This window comes from Orcinus orca, chromosome 4, assembly GCF_937001465.1.
Source record: "Orcinus orca chromosome 4, mOrcOrc1.1, whole genome shotgun sequence".
Lineage (NCBI taxonomy): Eukaryota > Metazoa > Chordata > Mammalia > Artiodactyla > Delphinidae > Orcinus > Orcinus orca.
The window spans coordinates 68,984,311-69,009,139 of NC_064562.1; the positions used below are offsets into that span (position 1 = coordinate 68,984,311).

General features: G+C 37.3%; 1 long non-coding RNA gene across 1 annotated transcript; it reads right to left on the minus strand.

The window, feature by feature from the left end:
• Positions 1-5,066: 5,066 nt before the first annotated feature.
• LOC125964325 (uncharacterized) lies at positions 5,067-24,262 on the minus strand. The gene is made up of 3 exons (XR_007477248.1): positions 24,166-24,262; positions 14,254-14,329; positions 5,067-5,117 (listed from the first exon to the last, which is right to left on the minus strand). It is a non-coding gene; the product is annotated as an uncharacterized LOC125964325 (long non-coding RNA).
• Between the last annotated feature and the right edge of the window lie 567 nt (positions 24,263-24,829).

A 24,829-nucleotide genomic window follows, 5' to 3' on the forward strand; every position in this document is an offset into this window, starting at 1 on the left:
TTGGTTATTAATTAGTGTATTGTTTAGCCTCCATGTGTTTGTATTTTTTACAGATCTTTTCCTGTAATTGATATCTAGTCTATAGCGTTGTGGTCGGAAAAGATACTTGATACGATTTCAATTCTCTTAAATTTACCAAGGCTTGATTTGTGACCCAAGATATGATCAATCCTGGAGAATGTTCCATGAGCACTTGAGAAAAAGTGTATTCTGTTGTTTTTGGATGGAATGTCCTATAAATATCAATTAAGTCCATCTTGTTTAATGTATCATTTAAAGCTTGTGTTTCCTTAATTTATTTTCATTTTGGATGATCTTTCCACTGGTGAAAGTGGGGTGTTAAAGTCCCCTACTATGATTGTGTTACTGTCGGTTTCCCCTTTTATGGCTGTTAGTATTTCCCTTATGTATTGAGGTGCTCCTATGTTGGTGCATAAATATTACAATTGTTATGTCTTCTTCTTGGATCGATCCCTTGATCATTCTGTAGTTTCCTTCTTTGTCTCTTGTAATAGTCTTTATTTTAAAGTCTATTTTGTCTCATATAAGAATTGCTACTCCAGCTTTTGATTTCTTTTGATTTCCATTAGCATGGAATATCTTTTTCCATCCCCTCACTTTCAGTTTGTATGTGTCCCTAGGTCTAAAGTGGGTCTCTTGTAGACAGCAGATATACAGGTCTTGTTTTTGTATCCATTCAGCCAGTCTGTGTCTTTTGGTGGGAGCATTTAATCCATTTACATTTAAGGTAATTATCGATATGTATGTTCCTATTCCCATTTTCTTAATTGTTTTGGGTTTATTATTGTAGGTCTTTTCTGTCTCTTGTTCCTTTAACATTTGAGAAGTTAAAGAACATAGAGAAGTTCCTTTAACTTTGTTGTAAAGCTGGTTTGGTGGTGCTGAACTCTCTCAGCTTTTGCTTGTCTGTAAAGGTTTTAATTTCTCCATTAAATCTTAATGAGATCCTTGCTCGGTAGAGTAATCTTGGTTGTAGGTTTTCTCCTTCATCGCTTTAAATATGTCCTGCCACTCCCTTCTGGCTTGCAGAGTTTCTTCTGAAAGATCAGCTGTTAACCTTATGGGGATTCCCGTATGTGTTACTGGTTGTTTTTCCCTTCCTGCTTTTAATATGTGTTCTTTGTACTGAATTTTTGGTAGTTTGATTTATATGTGTCTTGGCATGTTTCTCCTTGGATTTATCCTGTATGGGACTCTCTGTGCTTCCTGTGCTTGATTAAGTATTTTCTTTCCCATATTAGGGAAGTTTTCAACTATAATCTCTTCAAATATTTTCTCAGTACCTTTCTTTTTCTCTTCTTCTTCTGGGACCCCTATAATTCGAATGTTGGTGGTTTAATGTTGTCCCACAGGTCTTTGAGACTGTCCTCAGTTCTTTTCATTCTTTTTTCTTTATTCTGCTCTGCAGTAGTTATTTCCACTATTTTATCTTCCAGGTCACTTATCTGTCCTTCTGCCTCAGTTATTCTGCTATTGATCCCTTCTAGAGTAGTTTTAATTTCATTTATTGTGTTGTTCCTCATTGCTTGTTTCCTCTTTAGTTCTTCTAAGTCCTTGTTAAGTGTATCTTGCATTTTCTCTATTCTATTTCCAAGATTTTGGATCATCTTTACTGTCATTATTCTGAATTCTTTTTCAGGTAGACTGCCTATTTCCTCTTCATTTGTTAGGTCTGGGGGGGCTTTTACCTTGCTCCTTCATCTGCTGTGTGTTTTTCTGTCTTCTCATTTTGCTTATCTTACTGTGTTTGGGGTCTCCTTTTCGCAGGCTGCAAGTTCGTATTTCCCGTTGTTTTTGGTGTCTGTCCCCAGTGGCTAAGGTTTGTTCAGTGGGTTGTGTAGGCTTCCTGTTGGAGGGGACTAGTGCCTGTATTCTGGTGGATGAGGCTGGATCTTGTCTTTCTGTTGCACAGGTCCACGTCTGGTGGTGTGTTTTCGGGTATCTGTGGCCTTATTATGATTTTAGGCAGCCTCTCTACTAATGGATGGGGCTGTGTTCCTGTCTTGCTAGTTTTTGGCATAGGGTGCCCAGCACTGTAGCTTGCTGGTCGTTGAGTGAAGCTGGGTCTTGGTGTTGAAATGGAGATCTCTGGGAGATTTTCACCATTTGATATTATGTGGAGCTGGGAGGTCTCTTGTGGACCAGTGTCCTAAACTCAGCTCTCCCAACTCAGAGGCACAGGCCTGATACCTGGCCAGAGCACCAAGAGACTGTCATCCACACAGCTCAGGATAAAAGGGAGAAAGAATAGAAAGAAAGAAAGTGAATAAAATAAAATAAAGTAAAATAAAATAGTTATTAAAATAAAATATAAAAAATAATTAAGAGAAAATTTTAAAAAGTAAACAAAAAACGGACGAACAGAACCCTAGGACAAATGGTGAAAGCAAAGCTACACAGACAAAATCACACACAGAAGCATACACATACACACTCACAAAAAGAGAAAAAGGGGAAAAAATAATATATCTTTGGTCCTAAAGTCCACCTCCTCAATTTGGGATGATTCGTTGTCTATTCAGGTATTCCACAGATGCAGGGTACATCAACTTGATTGTGGAGCTTTAATCCGCTGCTTCTGAGGCTGCTGGGAGAGATTTCCCTTTCTCTTCTTTGTTTGCACAGCTCCCGGGGTTCAGTTTTGGATTTGGCCCCGCCTCTGCGTGTAGGTCGCCTGAGGGCGTCTGTTCTTTGCTCAGACAGGACGGGGTTAAAGGAGCAGCTGATTCAGGGGCTCTGGCTCCCTCAGGCCAGGGGTAGGGAGGGGTACGGATGCTGGGCGAGCCTGTGGCAGCAGAGACCAGCATGACTTTGCACCAGCCTGATGCGCACCGTGTTCTCCCAGGTACCTTGTCCCTGGATCACGGGACCCTGGCATTGGTGGGCTGCACAGGCTCCCGGGAGGGGAGGTGTGGATAGTGACCTGTGCTTGCACACAGGCTTCTTGGTGGCTGCAGCAGCCTTAGCATTTCATGTACATCTCTGGGGTCCGCGCTGATAGCCACGGCTCGCACCGCTCTCTGGAGCTCCTTTAAGTAGCGCTCTTAATCCCCTCTCCTCGCGCAACAGGAAACAAAGAGGGAAGAAAAGGTCTCTTGCGTCTTCGGCAGTTCCAGACCGTTTCCCGGACTCCCTCCCGGCTAGCCGTGGTGCACAAGCCCCCTTCAGGCTGTGTTCACTCAGCCAACCCTCTCCCTGGGATCCGACCTTGAATCCCAAGCCTCAGCTCCCAGCCCCCGCCATCCCGGCGGGTGAGCAGACAAGCTTCTCGGGCTGGTGAGTGCTGGTCAGCACCGATCCTCTGTGCGGGAATCTCTCCGCTTTGCCCTCTGCACGCCTGTGGCTGCACTCTCCTCCATGGCTCTGAAGCTTCCCCCCTCTGCCACCTGCAGTCTCCGCCCGTGAAGGGGCTTCTAGTGTGTGGAAACCTTTCCTCCTTCACAGCTCCCTCCCACTGGTGCAGGTCCCGTCCCTATTCTTTTGTCTCTGTTTTTTCTTTTTTCTTTTGCCCTAGCCAGGTACGTGGGGAGTTTCTTGCCTTTTTGGAGGTCTGAGGTCTTCTGCCAGCGTTCAGTAGGTGTTCTGTAGGAGTTGTTCCACGTGTAGATGTATTTCTGATATATCTGTGGGGTGGAAGGTGATCTCCGCATCTTACTCTTCCACCATCTTGTCCCGGCCCGACGTCCCCACAACTGTCGCGGCCTCCGCCGCCGGGGCCCCTCCAAAGCCGGCAGCCTCAGTGAGGCCCCCCTCGCCTCGGGCTCCGGGGCAATTCCGTGACGGCGGAGGGAACAGACCCTGAGCCGGGTGTTCCAGCTCTGCGGGCTCCATTCTGCCCATTACCATTTTAAGATTTTCTAGTTCACTATTCTAGACACCAAACCTGGAAGCTACTAGCCATATCCTCAAAATAACTACTCTTTCGCTTGGGCCAGTAACTAGTTAAACAAAGACAGCTAGACAACCAAAGCACAGCACAGATATTCACTCCACAAAACCTACCTTTTTATACTTCACATGACTCTATGTAATAATAATGTTGTGTTATCTATTTGGTTAACTTTTTAAGAGAAGATAGATAAATAGATAGATGGATAGCCTTCCTCTTTCTCCCATTCTATCTGAAATTGCATACAGATTCAACCCAACAAGCCATTCATTGGGTGACTAGTGTGTACTTAATGGCAGGTAGTAGGCTAGGTGCTATAATGGGAGTAATGGAGTAATGAAGGAGAGTTTCTAGAACATCACACTAGTCCTTGCCTTAAAGTGCTCAGCATCTAGAGCAGGGTCAGCACACTTTTCTGTAAAGGATCAGACAGTATACATTTTCCTCTCCGTGGGCCATAATAGTCTCTATCACAACTTGAGTCTAATGTTGTAATGCTAAAGTAGCCAATATGTAAATAAGTGAATGTAGTTAATTTCCAATAAAACTTTATTCATGGACACTAAAATTTGAACTTCATGTAATTTTCACATGTCACAAAATATTATTATTTTGACTTTTTTTCAACTTTTAAAAAATGTAGAAACCTTCTCAGGCACAGGCCATACAAAACTAGGCAGCAAGCTAGATTACACAGTTTGCTGATCCCTGATCTAGATTAATAAAATTTAACCCTGACTGCACCTTAGAATCACCTGGAAAGTTTTTTTCAAACACTACTAGTACAAAAGCCCCACTCAAAGATGCTGTCTGGAGTGGAAATTTTAACTTTAAAAGCTCCCCAGGTGGTTCTAATGTTCAGCCAAGATTTGAGAACCACTGATCTAGGGGGAAACAGATACATATATTTATAAGATTCAGACACAAATATGTTCAGAAGTCAGTGACTCAGGTTCAGTATGTCACTTCAAGATGTCAGAGACCCAGGCTCCTTCAATCTTGCTATGCTACCATGACCTATATTGCCCAGATCATCTCAATATTCAAAGTGACTGTGCCAGTTCTGACCATCACGTTCACATTCCAGGCAGACAGAAGGCAGAATAGGAAGAAGAGCATGGCTTCTATTAAGAAAACATGTCATAAATTGCACATACCACTTTCCATTTCATTCCACTTGTCAGAACTTAAATGTACTCCATCACTCCTAGATGGAACAAACAGAGACAGGAAAACATAGTTTTTATTTTGGGATAGAATCTGCTCAGTTAAAAATCACAAACTGTATCACTATAGGAAAAGAGAAGAAAGAATATCAAGAAGTAGCACACAATTTCATCCTCAGGAGGTTAAAATTCTCTTGCAGTAGGTTAGGATGTGAGTAACTGATGAGGAAATGAACAGATGAGATTTCCAGGAAAGTTTCTGGATAGGCATGGAGAAAGTTAATCTATCTTGCTGATTTTCTCACTACCATAGTTCAGGATATTTCAAATACTCCTGTGCCAACTGTAAATGGAAATTGTTAATCCCAAAATAGCAACTTCACTTTCAAGGAATAGGAAATGAAAGGGAAAGCATTAGAGTCAAGGCAAAAATAATTTCTTCTCAAATGCAAATTTATTTTCTTTTTTTTCTTGCTTCTTAGCCAAAGGCCAAAATGGTAAATATGTGAGGTCCTTTTTCTAGACTGTCTCTTCAGGGCCAAGTTTAATGTTAACTAATAGATTTTGTAAAAGGCATCTCTTTGACTCTCTAGAGGCACATTTGGGAGATCCTGGCCTGGAGAACTACTTTCAACAAGTCTTTTTTTTTTTCTTTTTTTCTTTTTTTTTTTTGCGGTACGCGGGCCTCTCACTGTTGTGGCCTCTCCCGTTACGGAGCACAGGCTCCGGACACGCAGGCTTACTGGCCATGGCTCATGGGCCCAGCCGCTCCGCGGCATGTGGGATCTTCCCGGACCGGGGCACGAACCCGTGTCCCCTGCATCGGCAGGAGGACTCTCAACCACTGTGCCACCAGGGAAGCCCAACAAGTCTTAAATGTTGAGAATAGAAGCCAAGGACCAAGCTGAGGGTATTTAAGGTGATTCATCTTCTAAGATAATAGCAGACAAAAGTGAGAGCAATTGGTGGCCACCAGAATGCAGTTTTGAGCAAGTAAGTCACCATGTGTGAGAAAGATCTAGGTGTGGAAACATCTAGGGACAAGTGTACTGATACTGTTATCAGTTAATTATAAGCCCACAATATATGTATGGTCCTGACCACAGAAAGAATTCTATGGGGCAAGAATTCTCACAGGACAAGTGGTATTGTAAAAGTAAATTCAACATAAAACCATTTCCTTGAACACCATTTTTAGATTACTTTTCAGTAGTTTTGAAAAGATACAAAGAGTAGGGGAGGGAATCTGCCGCATGAACCAAGTGAATGAAGTTAACATCAGCTGTAATGGGACAAACTGATAATCAGGTGCCTAATGTTTGCTGAAGGACATATAACTGCTGTGATATTTACTGGCCAGAAAAATAAGCAAATCATAATCTAAATCTAGTCATGAAAAACATCAGTGTTATTCAAATGTCAAGCCACATAGAGTGCCCATATTCCTCAATCTCTAATACAGTAGTGTCTTTAAATAATCTTTCTTTAGCATTCTAGAGAGGCAGTGTCTCCTAATTACTCTTATCTTTCAGAAATTTCTGCATTATTCTGGGCCATAAATGCCATCCTGTTTAGATGTGCATTTTCTTATTTATTTATTTATTTTTTATTATAATTTTTTTTGGCTGCTTTGGGTCTTTGTTGCTGTGCATGGACTTTCTCTAGTTGCAGCAAGTGGGGGCTACTCTTCGTTACAGTGCACGGGCTTCTCATTGCGGTGGCTTCTCTTGTTGCGGAGCATGGGCTCTAGGCACACGGGCTTCAGTAGTTGTAGCTCAGAAGCTCTAGAGTGCAGGCTCAGTAGTTGTGGCACAGTGGCTTACCTCCTCCATGGCATGTCGTATCTTCCCGGACCAGGGCTCAAACCCGTGTTCCTACATTGGCAGGCGATTCTTAACCACTGTGCCACCAGGGAAGCCCTAGATGTGCATTTTCTTAATCCTGATCTACATAGAGCTGACAGACCATCCATATGGGAACTAAACACTACACTTCCCTTCTTCACTGATATCCCAGGTCCCCACTTCATCCTACATATGAATCTTAGTTATCAATAACTTTCCAAAGTGATCTGTCACAAAGGGAATATTATCTGTAGTTTCAGGTCATTACTTCATGGTGGCAAGTGCTCAAGGCCCATCAGAAGTCTGAATGGAGAAAACAAAGAAGGATCTGGGATACAAGGGAGAAGTGTTCTTAAGAGTTAACCTTGACTGTCACAAGAAAGAAGAAAAAAAAGGTAGTTGAAAAAAACTTGTTAGGCAGAAACACCAGAAGTACAGAAGTAAAATTTTGCATGTTCTAAAACCATGGCATTTCAAGAAGTAAGGAGGACATAGCCCCTGACCCAAGACAGGACATTTACCTGAGAACCTGCCATTTCTTCCTCTTCTGCTTCCTCCTCTAGGTTTCTTCCTCAGGTGAGATTATGTGGAGAAATCACGTCAGCATCTTGAGAATATGCCTTTAAAGGCTTCGGCACAGATCCTTTACCTGCTACCAATGTGGCCATGGGCAGAAGGGCCTTGAAACTTAGGAAAGTCAACCCTTCCTCGTCTCAGGAGAGATTCAGGAACAATGAGCTCCTACCTGGAGAACAAACTTTGAGCTTCTCCTTTCTTGTCTTCGATGACCCTCCCTTCCCACAGATGCCCCTAAATTTTGCTACACAATAGCTAATGTGGGCTCCACCGCCCTGCCTCTACCAAACCCATGTAGAACAGACCCTGTTACCTCCCCTTGGACAAAAGCCTGGACTCAACTCTCATAAATATACTCAGGAGCCCACATACTTAACCCTGGCCTCATTAGAATCACCTGGAGCACTTAATTAAAGCAACATTGATGTTCTCACCCAGACCAATGAACAGAATCTGTGGGAGAGGACCCAAGATTTGATAGTTCTCAAAAATCCACATGTGATCTTTGTTGAAAGCCCAGGCTGAGAGCCACTTATGTAAACCTTGCTTCTCAAGCTTTAATGTGCATAAAAATCGCTTGGATGGATGTTAACTAGACTTATTGTGGTGATCATTTTGCAATATGTACATATATTGAATCATTATGTTGTACACCTGAAACTAATATAAAGTTATATGTCAATTATATCTCAATTGTAAAAACCACTTGGAAAGCAAATAAAAATAAATAAATAAAGATACAAAGAGAAGAATTGGTCAGGATCTAGTCCTCCCTGGAGCTCTTAGCCCTAGCCCAGAATGTGACCTGGATTATTTGAAAAACATGACTCTTATAGGGAGGAAAAACCAATCAAAATAACACTCAGAAGAGATCTTAGATCATAATTTTTCCTTTTCTCTGCTCAAGGTCCAGGTTACATTTGAAGGAGAGAAACTAATCCTTTAGTATAATAGCCTGTTAGTTCCTCTGAATACCAACAGTAGCACCTAATTTATCACTACACCTTCCAATTCAGGACTTAGTGCTCTAACAGGATAACAGAGCTAAGGAATGGCTTTCCTTTCTAGTGTTTAAAATTTGTTTAGTACTCCAACAAGTTAATAAAGCCTAATACTGTCTTAATGCCCTAGATTTTCAGCCCTGATATCCTAATAGAAAATTAAGGTCATATAGTATTTATAAATAAAAATATATAATAACAAAAATATTATGTTCCTTTGGAATTTTCTTCTTCCAGCTTTATTGAGATATAATTGACATATAACATTGTGTAAGTTGAAGACATACAATGAGTTGATTTGATATATATTGCAAAATTGTTACCACCATACACTTGTATATTGCAAAATGATTATCATAATATGCTTATGTGTATATTTTTCTAATAGATCTTTTTTGGAGTATAATTGCTTCACAATACTGTGTTAGTTTCTGTTGCACAACAAAGTGAATCAGCCATATGCAAACACATGTCCCCATATCCCCTTCCTCTTGAACCTCCCTCCCGTCCTCCCTATCCCACCCCTCTAAGTCATTGCAAAGCACTGAGCTGATCTCCCTGTGCTATGCTGCTGCTTCCCACCAGCCAACTATTTTACATTCGGTAGTGTATATGTGTTGATGCTACACTCACTTCGCCTCAGCTTCCCCCTCCCACCCCATGTCCTCTTTATTCCTGCCCTGCAACTAGGTTCATCAGTACCATTTTTTTTTTTTAGATTCCATATACATCCGTTAGCATACAGTATTTGTTTTTCTCTTTCTGACTTACTTCACTCTATGACAGACTCTAGGTCCATCCACCTCACTACAAATAACTCAATTTTGTTTGTTTTTATGGCTGAGTAATATTCCATTGTATATATGTGCCACATCTTCTTTATCCATTCATCTGTCAATGGACATTTAGGTTGGTTCCATGTCCTGCCTATTGCAAATAGTGCTGCAATGAACATTGTGGTACATGTCTCCTTTTGAATTATGGTTTTCGAGGTATCACCTCACGCCGGTCAGAATGGTCATTATCAAAAAATCTAGAAACAATAAATGCTGGAAAGAGTGTGGTGAAAAGGGAACCCTCCTGCATTGTTGGTGGGAATGTAAATTGATCCAACTACTATGGAAAACAGTATGGAAGTTCCTTACAAAACTAAGAATAGAACTACCATATGACCCAGCAATCCCACTACTATGCTTATATATTATTTCAGATGTTTCATTGTTAGTATATAGAAACACAACTAATTTTGTGTCCAGCAGCTTTACTGACTCAATTAGTTCTAACAGTTTTTTGGAAGAGTCTATAAGATTTTCTATACATAAGGTCATCAATGTGCAAATAACAACTTTCCTTCTTTCTTCCTAGGTTGGATGCCTTTTAATTCTTTCTCTTGCCTTTGCTCCAGCTAGGATTTCCAGCACTATATTGAATAGGAGTGGTGAGAGTGGGCACCCTTATCTTGTTCCTGACCTTGGAGGAAAAGCTTTCAACCTTTCACTCTTGATTATCATGTTGGCTGTGGGTTTGTCATATATGGTCTTTATTATGTTGAGGTTTGTTCCCTTTAGACCCAACGGGTTTTTACAACATGAAAGGTTTTGTATTTTGTCAAAAGCTTTACTGATCTATTGAGATGATCATATGATTTTTATCTGTCATTCTATTAAAATGGTATATCAGGGGCTTCCTTGGTGGCGCAGTGGTTGAGAGTCCACCTGCCGATGCAGGGGACACGGGTTCATGCCCCAGTCCGGGAAGATCCCACATGCCGCAGAGCGGATAGGCCCGTGAGCCATGGCCGCTAGGCCTGTGCGTCCGGAGCCTGTGCTTCACAACGGGAGAGGCCACATCAGTGAGAGGCCCGCATACCGCAAAAAAAAAAAAAAAAAAAAAAAGAATAAAATAATGACATTTGCAGCAACACAGATGGACCTAGAGGTTGTCATACTGAGCAAAGTAAGTCAGACAGAGAAAGACAAATATCATATGATATTGCTTATATGTGGAATATAAAAAAAGGCTACAAATGAACTTATTTACAAAACAGAAATAGAGTTACAGATGTAGAAGATAAACTTATGGTTACCCGGGAGTGAGGGTAGGGGGAGGGTTAAATTGGAAGATTGGGATTGACACATACACACTACTATATATAGAATAGATAACTAATAAGGACCAACTGTTTAGCACAGGGAACTCTGCTCAATACTCTGTAATGGCTTATATGGGAAAAGAATCTAAAGAAGAGTGGATACATATACATATATATATATATGTATAACAGATTCACTTTGCTCTACACCTGAAACTAACACAACATTGTAAATCAACTATACTCCAATAAAATTTTCTTTTTAAAAAAAGTGTTCCCTTCACTTCTATTTTTTAGATAATTTTGAGAAGGATTAACATTAATTCCTTAAATGTTTGGTAGAATTCACCAGGGAAACCATCTGGTCCTGGGCTTTTCTGTTTCGGGAGGTTTTTGATTATTGATTCAAACCCCTAACTCATTGTTGGTCTGTTCAGATTTTCTGTTTCTTCATGATTTAGTCTTGGCAGGTTGTATATTTCTAGGAATTTATCCGTTTCTTCTAGGTTATTCAATTATTTAGTGTATAATTATTCATAGTAATCTCTTATGATCCTTTGCATGCCTGAGGTATCAGTTGTAAAGTCTCCTCTTTCATTTCTGATTTTGAGTCTTCTCTCTTTTTTCTCAGTTAGTCTAGCTGAAGTTTTTTTAATCTTGTTTATCTTTTCAAAAAACCTTGATCTTGACTATTGTTTTTCTGGTCTCTGTTTCATTTATTTCTCTGATTTGGTTATTTCCTTCCTTCTGGTAACTTTGGACTTAGTTTGTTCTTCTTTTCCTAGTTCCTTGAGGTGTAAATTTAGAGTTTTTATTTGAGATCTTTCTTTTGTCTTCATGTCAGTGTTTATCACTGTAATATTCCCTCCTAGAACTGTTTTTGAAGCAACCCATAGATTTTGGTATGTTGTGTTTCCATTTTAATTTGTTTCAAGATATTTTTCAATTTCTTCTTTGATCCATTGGTTGTTCAGGGGTGTGTTTAATTTCCACATATTTGTGAATTTTCCAGCTTTATTTCTGTTACTGATTTCTACTTTCATACCATTATGGTAGGAAAGGTAGTTGATTTCAATCTTCTTAAATTTTCTAAGACTTGTTTTGTGACCTGTCATATGCTTTATCCTGGAGAATATTCTGTGTAAACTTGAGAAAATGTGTATTCTGCTGCTGTTGGATAGAATGTTCTACAGAAGTCTGTTAAGTCAATTTCTCTAAAGTATGATTCAAGTTCAACGTTTCTTTGTTGACCTTCTCTCTGGATGATCTATCCATTATTGAAAATGAGGTATTGAAGTCCCCTACAATTACTGCATTCTTGTCTATTTCTCCCTTCAGATCTGTTAGTATTTGCTTAATATATTTAGATGCTCTGATGTTGGGTACATATATACTTATGATTGTTATGTCTTCTTGATGAATTGACCCCTTTATCATTGCATAATAATAGGTCATATTATATTATTTAATATGTATATAATATTATATAATGAACTTCTTTGTATCTTAATACTATTTTTAGCTTAAAGTCTATTTTGTCTGATATATGTATAGCTACTCCAGCCTGAGTATTATTATTTTTGTCATCTTTGCCAATACAATCCAAGAAAAATGCTATGTCATTTTTTTGTTTGCTTTTTAAGTTATTTGTGACTGTATAGGAAAGATTTTTTAGATAATTAACTGCAGCCACTAACATGAAGAATTTTATCAGAATGTTACAAAATGGTTTACATTCTTGGGCAAGGTTATAATTTAATAGACATGTCAAAGTTATTTCCACAATCACTAGGTATTAAGACTATTTAAATGTTAAGTTACTTGAAATTTAATCAGAGTATTCTGTTTCACATTATTCCTTAAGAATGAAAGGAGTTACACGATAAGCAAAGTCAGAACTATTTTTTCTTTTTTCTCCTTCTCAGGAAAAACACTTTTTACTATCACATGAGCTTTAAAGTCAGTAATATTGACTATGACAGCAAGTTCAAAAAACCATATTCACAAGAATATATGGACCTAACTAAAAAGATAGTATCTTTGGTAAGATGAAATTCTTTTCTTAGCATTGTTTTTTTAAAATGCTATGCTCTTTAAAATGCCAGAATCCTAGCACTCACCTTCCAAGTTGGAAATGATTGATAATTTGATATTATTTCTTACCACTACCTCAGTTCTAGATAAGGATAGTGAGCCCTTTCAGAAAGTCAGTTAGAATACATGTATGGGAGGAAAAATGTAAGAGGGACACATTTTGAAACATCTAAGAAATGCCTGACATGTGATAGACAGTCAAAGAATATTTCTAACGTATTAATAAATTGAATGAATAAAACTTACTCTACCTCCAAGATACCTGACCAAGGCTATGCTGTTTCTGCTCCTAACTTAAACAGTCCTTCAAGGAAGAGAAATGGCCAGTGTAGAAGAGAACATACAGCCCAAAATAAAAATCTTCTTGTTGATCCTCAGTGTATGTAAAATTTTTAAATGTCTACTTAAGAATATGCTTGTTATAATTTAAACTTTACTTGACTAAAGACCTAGTGAAAAGTCTTGACTGCCCCTTGGACATAAACTTCCTTTATCATAGATACCACTCTAACTAACTCAAATAATTCTATCAATCAAACCAAATTCTGCCAAGAGCAATGGTGTCATCATTCATCTCCCGTTTCCCTGAGCAGATTCCTGACAGGACATTTTCAGACCTAACTGTCTCTGAGTAAAGCTTGTAGTTTTCCCACAGCATTCCACTACCTCCAGTTTCTAATAAATCCAAAGACTTTAAAAGTTTTGGTGTGCTTTTACCATTAGAATAAGAGTTAGCATATAGAAAATGAAGAAAGAAAATTCCCACTTTTAATTTAGCTTTATGATAAAGAAGGAAATGACAAGGAAGCAGTATAACACAAGGACTAATAAATAGTAGACTTTGGACTCAGAGTTCTTGTTCAATTCTGTGTGTAGCCATTTACTACCTGTATGACTTCAGGCAAGTTATTTAATCTTCCCACACCTCAGTTTCTTCAACTAAAAATGAGATGACAAATACCTATACCATGGAAATGTTCTTGGCATGACATAAGGTTAAATATGTCATAATCTTAACAGAAGTCTTATTATTCTGTAAACCCTTAAAATAAGGATGGTCTAAAACAATTACCTAAAATAAGAGTGCCAATAGACTTAATAAATTATAAGTATATAACAAAGCTAATATGTAAAATAAATAAAATTAAAATAACTCCAAATATGCCCACACTAAGAAATTCACCTTTTCTGCTATAAATTCAAATCAACACGTTCAAACCAATTAACCTATGTTTACTTCACAAATGAATATTCCAAAACTATCAGTCTGATCTATTATCATATCATCTTGGTCAATCAACCACCAATCCTGACATCTTCCTTCAGGCTCCTTTAGCAGTCCTCATTCCCAATTTGTAAGTCACCTGTATTAAAACAATCACCAAATATTTCTCATACTTTTTCATTTACATGGGTCAGAATGCCTGCTTTTACATGCCTTTCCTTCTATTTTCATTTAATTCAATGCTCCTTATATTATAATTGTTACCATATACACAACATTCAAAAGTACAACACTGGTGATGATAGCATGTACCAAATGGACTTGTGAATCATTCATCAAACTTACCTATTAGTCATTATTATAATGCACACAGCCTGTTTTTCTTCTGATTTCCATTAAATAATTTGTGTGATGATTCACTCTAAAAGGAGAAAAGGAATTAAATAAAGAGAGCTGCTGCTTTACTATGAATCATAGTTTTTTTTTCACTACAGAGAATACACCTTCATAGGGAACATTTTCATGTTTTAGATATATGGTTTTCTAGTGGGAAACTCAAAAGAAATCTCGTTATTTCTTTCTTTTTTTTTTTTTGTAGCTCTCCAGCAGATATGATGTCCAACTACAGTGAATATAAATTCTAAAATTTAGGAGTGAGGTAATACCTTAACAACAAAAATTAGCTTTACTAATTGTCAGGACTGGTCTAAGCACTTTATATATTAACTTATTTGATTCTCCTGATATCCCCATTTTCCATATGAGGAAACTGAGGCATGAAGAGGTTAATTTACCCAAAGTCATAATGCAAGTATGCTTCCTTCTACTTTATGATTTATTGTCCTATAATTAATGAGCATGCAAACATAAAATCTCAAGCACATTTCCAATTACATCAATTTTCACATGACAGGTCAAATATTCCAAAATGTTTAACCAAATACTATGTGGTTTTCACATATAAATGCAGTGGATTATAGATGACCAAAATGATACCTGATATGTGTAAGATATCTAAGATTACCCATAAGAAACAGGTCAGCCAAGCTTATACATCAAACCACTTACCAGAGTATCCAAGAGCAGGGGGCATCTTTGGTCATTATATAACCAGGGTATTCATCAAATAACAAATTTTCTGCTGAGCCAACCTAAACCTGGTATGGGCATATGCACCTTTAAACTTATGTCTCTCTGTGCAGCCTACCAAATGACAGATTATCTATGGAATTCATCAAGATTAGAAGTATGTAATTTTTAAAAGGTAACAAAGTGAAGGATAATATGCAGGATTCCTGTCCTATCTAATATGAGTGAAAATTATGCCAGTGTTCATTCAGTTTCATGCCCTTCAAAACTTATAAGAAAACTAAATTCAAGATTACTGTACTCTCCAATATAGGTTATTGAAAAAAATGCTGATCTGACATATTAAACGAAAATCATTGTGCGTTAAATTTTTAATGATGAAGGAATTGAGAATATCCCAGGTTTATCAAAAAAAAATGCAACCAACATTATGGAGATATTATTCATATTTCAAATGGTATGAAGAAAACTTAAAAAATTACTGATGCGCTAGTTTTCTACAATTGGAAAATAAAGAGAGAAGAAATATTAGATGCTCAGGACAGGATGTCTGCAGACATGGTTATGGAGGGTGGGAATGGTAATAATGAACACTAACATAATTCTAAGTGAGTTTCTGAAACTTGGCACTTAGTTTCAGGTCAAATATCTAACAACCCTTTTCCTACAGGGTGTACCAAGAGACTGAGCTTCTTAAAAACAAGGATTGCTTGAGTGCTACTGGGGAAACTTCTATAAATCCACCTTACAGCTTCTTGGAACACCCTAAGCCTGAAGTTACTGTTCACTCTAAGGATGGTTCTACATCTTCCATATATCCACACCTTATTAAACACATATTATATGCTAAAGCTGGGTGTCTGAGTTCATTCTGAAGCTTATTTTTTTCAAGTATCATTTAGCAGGCATCATTTTGGGTCTTCAGTCTAATCTCTTTCCCTGGTTTTGGTTCATAGTATTCCCATTCTCTCACTCACCTAGTCACCATATCTTAAAGTCAATTTTGACCCCTCCTTCTCCATTATCTAACCATTATCTCCATTATCTAAACATTATCTCAATTATCTAACCATTCACCAAATTTTATTAATTATTTCTTCAAAGTATTTCTAGCCTAACTTCCAAAGCAAGATTGCTGATTAAAAGCAAGCATTTATCCCTCTCTGTCTCTCCTCAAATCTCACTGAAATGACAGAAGACAAATAAAAACAATACAATGTGTCTTACAATGGTGGAAATGTTGCCACCCAAAAGACTAAAAGAGTGAGGAGTTTCTGGAAGATAAAAACTAGAGCTCCACTAAGAGTAAAATCTCAGCAGCACAGTTACTGACAAACTCCAGAGCCCTGGAGGTAAAATACCAGCCTCCAAGAAAGTGAGTCTTCCCAACAGAAGCTTCAAATAAACTCAAGATCAGAGAAAACAAAGGTTGAAAGGAAGTCATAGTGGGTAACTAATTAATTAACATAAGGTATTAATTATTCCAACAGGAAGTAATATATTGTAAATTAATTAAAGGACTGAATCAAACATTCTACTGGAAGTCTATACCAATGCATTTAAAAAAGAAAAGGGAGTAATATGTGTACATTGAAAAGAATGAGGGGAAAAGGTCATTATATACTGACAATATTACTAGATACTTAAAATATTCAAAAGACTTAGTTGAAAAATTACTAGAAATAATAACAGTTTTGCAATGTGGCCAAATACCAGACCAACACACAAAAAGTAATAGTTTTCTTAATCAGCAAAAATAACAAAATATAAACATTATTTTTAAATTCCATTTAATAGCAACAAAAACTATAAGATATACATGAATAAAACTAACATAAATTGTACGGAAGACTCATTATTTTAATTATATCAATTCTGTTCAAATTAATGATAAATCCAGTACAATAGTTTATGATAAAGACACAATTTCAAATTCAATAGTGTTGGGCCAATCAGCTAGCCATCTGGAAAACATAGGAAGTGATATTATTTGTGTTTCTGGTGTAATCACTCAATTACATAAGTAGTTAGCTTGTGCAAGATTCTGTTTACTTATCTGAAGAATAGGACTGGTTAAGATTATTTATAAGGTGGTTTATAGATTTAAATTCCATGAATCTGTGGATTTATTACTATCAATTCTAGGATGCTATTATCTAACCACTCCAACTCAAAATGTTGTCTTCCATCTCTGAATACCTACAGAAAACACAATCTATGGTAATAATTTTGTCACTTACTGTGTCTTCTCTTTGTAGCTACAGGTATGCTTCCTGTACCTCTTGCCCCAGTCATCTCCTTATATTCAAATAATATTTGAAAAAAAGGAGAAGAAAAAGTCAGGGGGAAGGGAGTTAGGAAGGAGTGAGAAAGAAAAATGATGAAACAGCTTAAAGAGGAAAAGGCAGATTTACGGATCAGCAGAAAATTTCTGCAGCCTAACAGAGTTGACAACAGTTGAATTATTCTGAGCATATAAGTAGCTATATTTTTCTCTCTTTTCATAGGATTTTCTTTTCCACAGGAAACAAGATACTGGAATACTATTGCTCTTCTAGAGTGCAGTACAGTATTTCATTGTCTTTTCTTCAGAGATATCAGTAGCTAGCTCACACACTCTCATCTAAAAATGTTGCTCTTGACTTTGTGTTCTCCTCCAGCATCATTTTCCTGCTCTCCTTCTCAGTAAAATTTTGTTGAAAAAGTTAGATGTGCTTGCTGTTTCCACCTCCTTTGTCACCTGTTCTCACTTTAACCCAGTCCAGCTGGAATTTCTCTCTCCTGCACGCATTCAACTACTCTCATAGAGGTCACCAAATACCTCACTGTTGCCAAATCCGATGGTCACTTCTTACTTGAACTTCTCACCATTACTTATGTTCCTTCCTGAAACTTTTCTCTTTTTCGTTTACAAGATACCTCCTTCTCCATATTTTCTTCTTCAATAACTGCTTTTCCCAGCTGCCTTTGCTGGTTCCTTATCATCTGTAGATCTCTAAATATAGGTGGTCCCCTCTGCATTGTCCAGAGTCTCCCTTCCTTCTCCATCTTTCCCCCTCCTTTTATCTTCTCCTCTCTTCTCTATCTGTACTCCCTCTACTTCATACTTTGTATTTGTGTGTGTGTGTGTGTGTGTTTGTGTGTGTGTGTGTGTGTTTATTTTTTGCTCCAGATTTCTTTGCCTTTTGGCCCTTTGGTTGCTTGCTCAAACTTCATCATCCCAAATCTGTTGCTTGATATATGTTTTCAGATTCTAAACTCTGGCTTTCCTGTACTCACCCCTTAGAATTATTTAACAAGCACTTATATAGCTTTTATTTATTAGAACAGTGTCTGTCACTGTTCTAAGCATATGACATATTATCTCACTTAATCATCATAACAGCTCATAAGCAGCATATAATTACTGTCCCCATTCACAAAAGGTTTGACAACACATATGAAATATTGCCAACCAGTGAATCTCATCCAAGCCTTAGGGGATCCAGGGTAATTTCTGGGGGACAGTCACATAAGCATGGAGTGTCCACATGACTCTCCTTAACTACTTAGTCTGCAGCCCCTCCAGAGGTGAAACTGTTATACCATGACCCAGGGCCCCAGGCAAGTAAAAAGCAGGCATCCCCCACAGGCATCCAGCACAGTGTTAACATAAACCATCTGGTGTGGCCCAAAGCCCCAGGTATACAAACACACTCTTCTCAGGCAGGACATTCCAAGGGCTTAAAGGTTATCCCTCAGAAGCTGGTCAAGGGTCACTCCTTCCTTTGGAATGTACAGGGATTAAACACCCTAAGCCTACTGAGTTAACTCTTTACTGCACATATAGCTTCTAAAACTTATGCATCTCACAAGAAAATTAGCATTGTTATTTGAGGAAGAGGGTTGGGGCCCTAGAATGATGATGAATGCATCATGAGCATCAACAGTGGAAGTATGTGGTAGAGGGGGATAAATGAATCTTGGTATTAAGGAGCTAGAATCCAGTGTGTGGGAGATTCTTCCAGTCATCAGACATGTAAAATTTTTTAAAGGCTTCAGTTTTTGTTTTTGTTTTTTAAGGTATAATTGACATTAACATTGTCAACATTGTGTTGGTTCCAGGTATACAACATAATGATTCCATCTAAATGTATATTGTGAAATGACCACAATAGGTCTGGTTAACATCCATCAGTACACATTATTTCAGTACATGATCAAATGGAAGTTCCCTTGTACTAGGAACATATTTGATAAGGCAGTATGTAAAATCATAAATATACCATTACATTTTTTTCTCTTATAATGGAAATCATACAAACTAAAATATATCAGAATTTGTGTGTTTTAGGACTCAAACCTATGGTACTTAAACAGTTAGTACACATGTTCATACATGAAATAAGCGTAGATCTTCCCTAAACTACATTTTTCCAAATAAAATTTTAATGTTAATTTGAAAAATAGATAAAATAAAATGCCATCCTTGTTGTATTCTAAGTCCGTATATAATCTAGGATCTATTTTTTTGATTCTATATTGTGTTCCACATTAATTGTATAGCATTTCTTTCTCATAACTTCATAATCAACGGTCTTTTTTTTTTGTCAAATGTGCATTCCTTTAATTTTTAAAAATATACACAGGAGAAGCCATGGGTTTTATATAAGAATATACACATTACCAAAGCATCTCTTATCGTTTTCCAAAACTCTATCAGTCTGAGCTTTATAAATTAAATATATCAGAACATTTTAAGTTAAAATGATATCCGTGAAACTACTGGATATGCTAGACTTTTCTCAAGATCAAATGAACAGGGAATGTGAATATGGTTTGTGCTAAATAAAGTTTAGTGTTAGCTTTATTGCCTATAGTCTATAAGATGCAACTTTATTGTGCCTTTGCAAACAGGATAATTTTCTTTAAAAAACTGATCAAAATTTTCCATACATATAGCTCTATATGATAGATTACTGTGCAACACCATTGTTACGTAATTACAGAAATACCATAGAACCCAAGAGCACAGGGTAAGCAAAAGAAAAACAATCCTGAGCTATCTGAACAAGATGATTTGATGAATCCTTTTAGTGTAAGTTTAGAAAACATGGAAGAGGGGAAAAAAATACGTGCACACTACAGCCAGGAGCAAAATAGTCAACAGTCTTTCATCCCTTTATTTACATGTACGATTCTTTTAAATAATAGATAACTAGGTTCTGGTTTTGAATGCAATTTCATAGATTCTTTAATGACAAAGTTTTATCTATTCTCATTAATTGTAGCAGGTAATATACTTGATTTTATTTCTCCATCTTTCTTTAAGTAAATAACATTTTATTTTTTTACTTTCTTATCCTTATTCTTGCTGAGTTTCACTGTTTTTCATTCTATATTTTTCCACTTGAAAATTTCAATGTACTTAGTTAATAGTTAACATCCATCCTGAAACTCAAAGTTAGATGAATATTTTTCTTTATTAAAAAAATTATTAGCCCTATCAAAACATTATTTTCCTTACCTAAATGCCAACCCAAGGACAGGAGGCCTTTAACATACTTTCATTTTTATCCTCTCCTCACATTCCCATTCCCCACTCCTGATAAGGCTTTTTAACACTTGTTTCCCCTCCCTCTCCTGCCCTCCTTTCCTATTCCTAATAGGTGAAATAGCACCTCAAGTTCTAATGTTAGGCTGTTTCTTAAAGTTTGTTGCTTCTGCTGCAAGCATTTCCATTATACATTCATTGTATTGTACACACACCCCTCAGGTTTCATTGCTCAACATTTGTTCCCTCTCCTCTTCACCTCCCCCTCTATTGAGACCTCAATTCTGTTTTATATCTTGCTTTCCTAGAATCCTGAGTCATGTATTCTCCTCAGTTGTGATATGTGAATGCTATATTACTGAATTCTTGAATATCCATAAATAACTTTCTTTTACTCTAACGAGAAATTATACCTTGACTGAGAATAGGATTGTTAAATTGTCAGCTTTTTCTCTCAGAGTATGAGGATATTATTCCACCAGCTTCCACCTTCAAATGTTACAGATGAAATGATTCTATTTCTTCTGACAACATATTTTTACTTCAGTATTAAAGTTTATAGCTAAAATTCGAAAATATTCCCCTGATGCATCAAATATGCCTGCAACTCAGTCTATCCCTTTGAATCTGTAGATTTTGATCTTTATTTAATTCAGAACCACCTCCTCCTACTACTTATTTTACTATTATTATTATTTTTTCCCTCTATCTCTTTCTCTCTTCAAGATCCTGTTATTTACAGCCACTTCTGGAATCATGATCTAAGTGTTTTGTTTCTCTTCCCTCATTGTTTTCTTCTTTTTAAATTTTACTATTTAAAGTATTTATTCTTTTTGGCCTTACAGGTCACAAATTTGGATCTCAAGAATGACACTCATCTTTTTAAATTGACCCACTAAATTTTTAACTTGAAAATTGTGCTTTTTAGTACCACATAGTCTTTTTTTGATGTACCTGAATGTTCTTATGTGTGCTTTTTTGCCATTGTTGTTAGGTTGCTGTTTTCTCCAGAAGTTCTCTTTTGATGAGCACCTAATCTGTTATTTCCTTTCTCTGGCTGCTGGGTTTCTTTATTTGTATTATCATTTTTCCTTGTTGGTTTATTCGGGCCACTGTCTTGTTACTGGAGACAATCCTACAAGATAGAGCATGAGCTATTCTTAAATCCTGTAGTCTGAATGTGGGCAGCAGGCCTTCTGCGTCTCCAAACCAAGGACCCAGGAGGAAGTCTTCCAGCTCCCCATGTTCTGCCCAGTACTAGCCTAGCATCAGGAGAAAGGAGGCTTCAGCCCCCTTTTCAGTTCCTTCTTGGCTTCTGTGGAGCCATGGAAACACACTCACATGGTTCAATGTCGACCTTATCCCTGGGTATTCAAGCACCTCTCTTGACCAAGATCTTCCCAGGGCCTGTTTTGATTCTATCCTTGCACAGGACTCATACTATTTTCTAGGTTCTTCCTTGACCTGTGGAAAAGAAATTCCTCATCACCTTCCTGTTTCTAGGACTCCCATAAAACCCAATTCCACCTGGCCCCAGGAGTGGCAGATTGGAATAGAGAATAGAAGAAAAATACAGTATAGTTAAGTTACCATCTTGTCAGGATTCCTCCATTCACTATATTTAGGAATAACATCCAAACTTATTACCATGGCCAAATAGGCTGTCTGTAATCACATTGCTATCTACCTGGGCAACCTCAGCTTACACACTCTCCCTTACTCATTTTACTTGAGTCACAGCAACTTTGCTTCTATCCCTCAAACATACTAATCTCATTTTTACCTAGGATTATATCACTTGCTGTTCACTCCTTATAGAATATTCTTCTCCCCTTGATAGTCAACTTTACATCTTTCAGGTCTCAATCAAATGTCACCTCTTGAAAGAGATCTTATTTTATCATTCAAGTACTATTCCCTAAATCACTCCATCACATCATTTTACATTTTTCATATCACCTAACACTATCTCAGATTATCATATTTATATATTTATTTCTTGGTCTGCTTATTATCTGTCTCCTTCATTGAATCTCCAAGAAAGTATGGATCTATCTAATTTGTTAGTAGTTTTATTTCAATAGATATTTATTGAATAAATGAACATATTCCAATTGCTTTGGAGCAAGAGGAAAAATATAAATTAAATCTTTGCAGTTCCAAAAATGAGTCACTGTTTCTGAAGGACTATCTTTGCCAAAGTAAAAGCCATGGACAGTGCAACATTTTGTCTTGTCCTCTGTGAAGGTCCTGCTGTGAGAAATCATCATTAGGTTAAGATCAAGAACAGCTGAGAAAATGACTCTTATGTGAGATTTCTCTGAGAGATTTCTACATATCCTGCTTTGAACCCGTCAGTAGCATGTAACTGAAAGATCCGGGAAAATGGTTTGCAGTCCAGAGGTGAAAAGCAGGCTGCCATAGTACAAAAAAAAAAAAAATAGAAATATTTCCTCCTTCTCGGGACACTTCTGCTTAGTTTTATGGCATTGATGTTCAATGGAGGCTGAACATGGAAGACAAACTCTATTCGTTGGACCTTTGAATTTATCTCTCTAAAATGAATATTCTTCCCTATCATGCTGTTAGGAAGCAAATATTATTGCCTCACCTTGCCACACAATTTATTGATTTAAGGATATTTGAGAATTAATTGAGCTAGTATAAAGGTAATTTTCAAAAAAAAACACACACGTTTAACACACATTGCGTCTCTTTCTTAAATGAGATCTGGGGAAATTTTAACACTATGTATTTGATGATATTAAGGAGTTATTTGATCCCTAGGATGTGGATAATAGTAGAATGAAACTGGTTTGGTCCTTGATTGATAACTGCTGAAGATGAATGATGGGTACATGGGGTACATTATACTATTCTATTTATTTTCATGTATATTTGAAGTTCTTCACAGTGAAAACTTTAAAATTAAAAAATTAAAAGCGTAAGTTATTCATTTTACTGTTTAACAGATAAATGAAACATTTCATGGATCCAGACTGAGAAGACAGTATGTCAAATCTCATGTTGCCCAAGTAAGGTATGTAAAACAGCCTGAGAGGTGCAGAGAATAAACTTTTCCTTTGCCTTCATATCTCATATTCAACAGAATATCTTTGCATAGTATATAATCGAAAGGTTAAATTTGAGGCTTCAAAACCACTAGCATTTTCAAATGTGAAAAAATGTATTCAAGGTCTGTTGGAAAATTATTAAACCAGAGCCAAGAGTTCCAGCTGATGGTGAGTATCAGGTAAAGGTTAAATGGGGTTGTTTTTTATTTGAAGGCACAAAGTCAAAAAGCAAATATAAAATCAGATAATTTCAACCTAAGAATGGATAAGATAGGAGAGCCACATATAAAATGTCTGACCCAGGAGTGGCACACTAGTAGATAATGTGCCAAATCTTGCTTAGAATTGTGGATTAAATGTAAAAGTTTGAAAATTTCACATAAAAGCAGGATTCTCAGAATGCGTTAAAAAAAATCAAAAGATCTAACAACATGTGACCCACATTCCCACACAGTAACAATATTCTGACACTGAAGCTTCACTGTTTGCAGCAGGCCCTAACACTCACACAAATGTATACATATGTATTTACCCCCAACCAGCTTCACTCTTTTACCTTACCTTCCTAATTCTACGGTTATTTTCTAGCAGCAAAGATGTTTATCCAAACACTGGTGAGGAAGAGGTAACCTGCAATAGATATGGAAAAATAACAGCCACAATCTCAAATAGAAAAGCTAATATGCTTTGGAATATACCTCCTCCTAAAACTAGAACTTGTGCTATTTAATTTTCTTGGTTCCTTTTTAAATAATCCATGCTCTCAACCAGAACCCCCAGAGAACTTATATTAACTCATTTAACCTGATAGCAACCCTGTATGGTATATACATATTAGTTTCTCATTTTGCAGAGGAGATTGAAGCAAAGTTAGGTTAAGTGACTTGCCAAGGTCACATATTTAATAAGTAAAAAACTGTAGTCTGGGCTTCCCTGGTGGCACAGTGGTTGAGAGTCCGCCTGCCGATGCAGGGGACATGGGTTCGTGCCCCAGTCTGGGAAGATCCCACATGCCGCGGAGCGGCTGGGCCCATGACCCATGGCCGCTGAGCCTGCGCGTCTGGAGCCTGTGCTCCGCAACGGGAGAGGCCACAACAGTGAGAGGCCTGCGTACCGGAAAAAAAAAAACAAAAAAAAACTGTAGTCTGAACCCAAGCAATCATATCTAGATTATTGCATCAACTTGTCTAATCTTCAGCTTTCACTCTTGCTCCACTATTATACA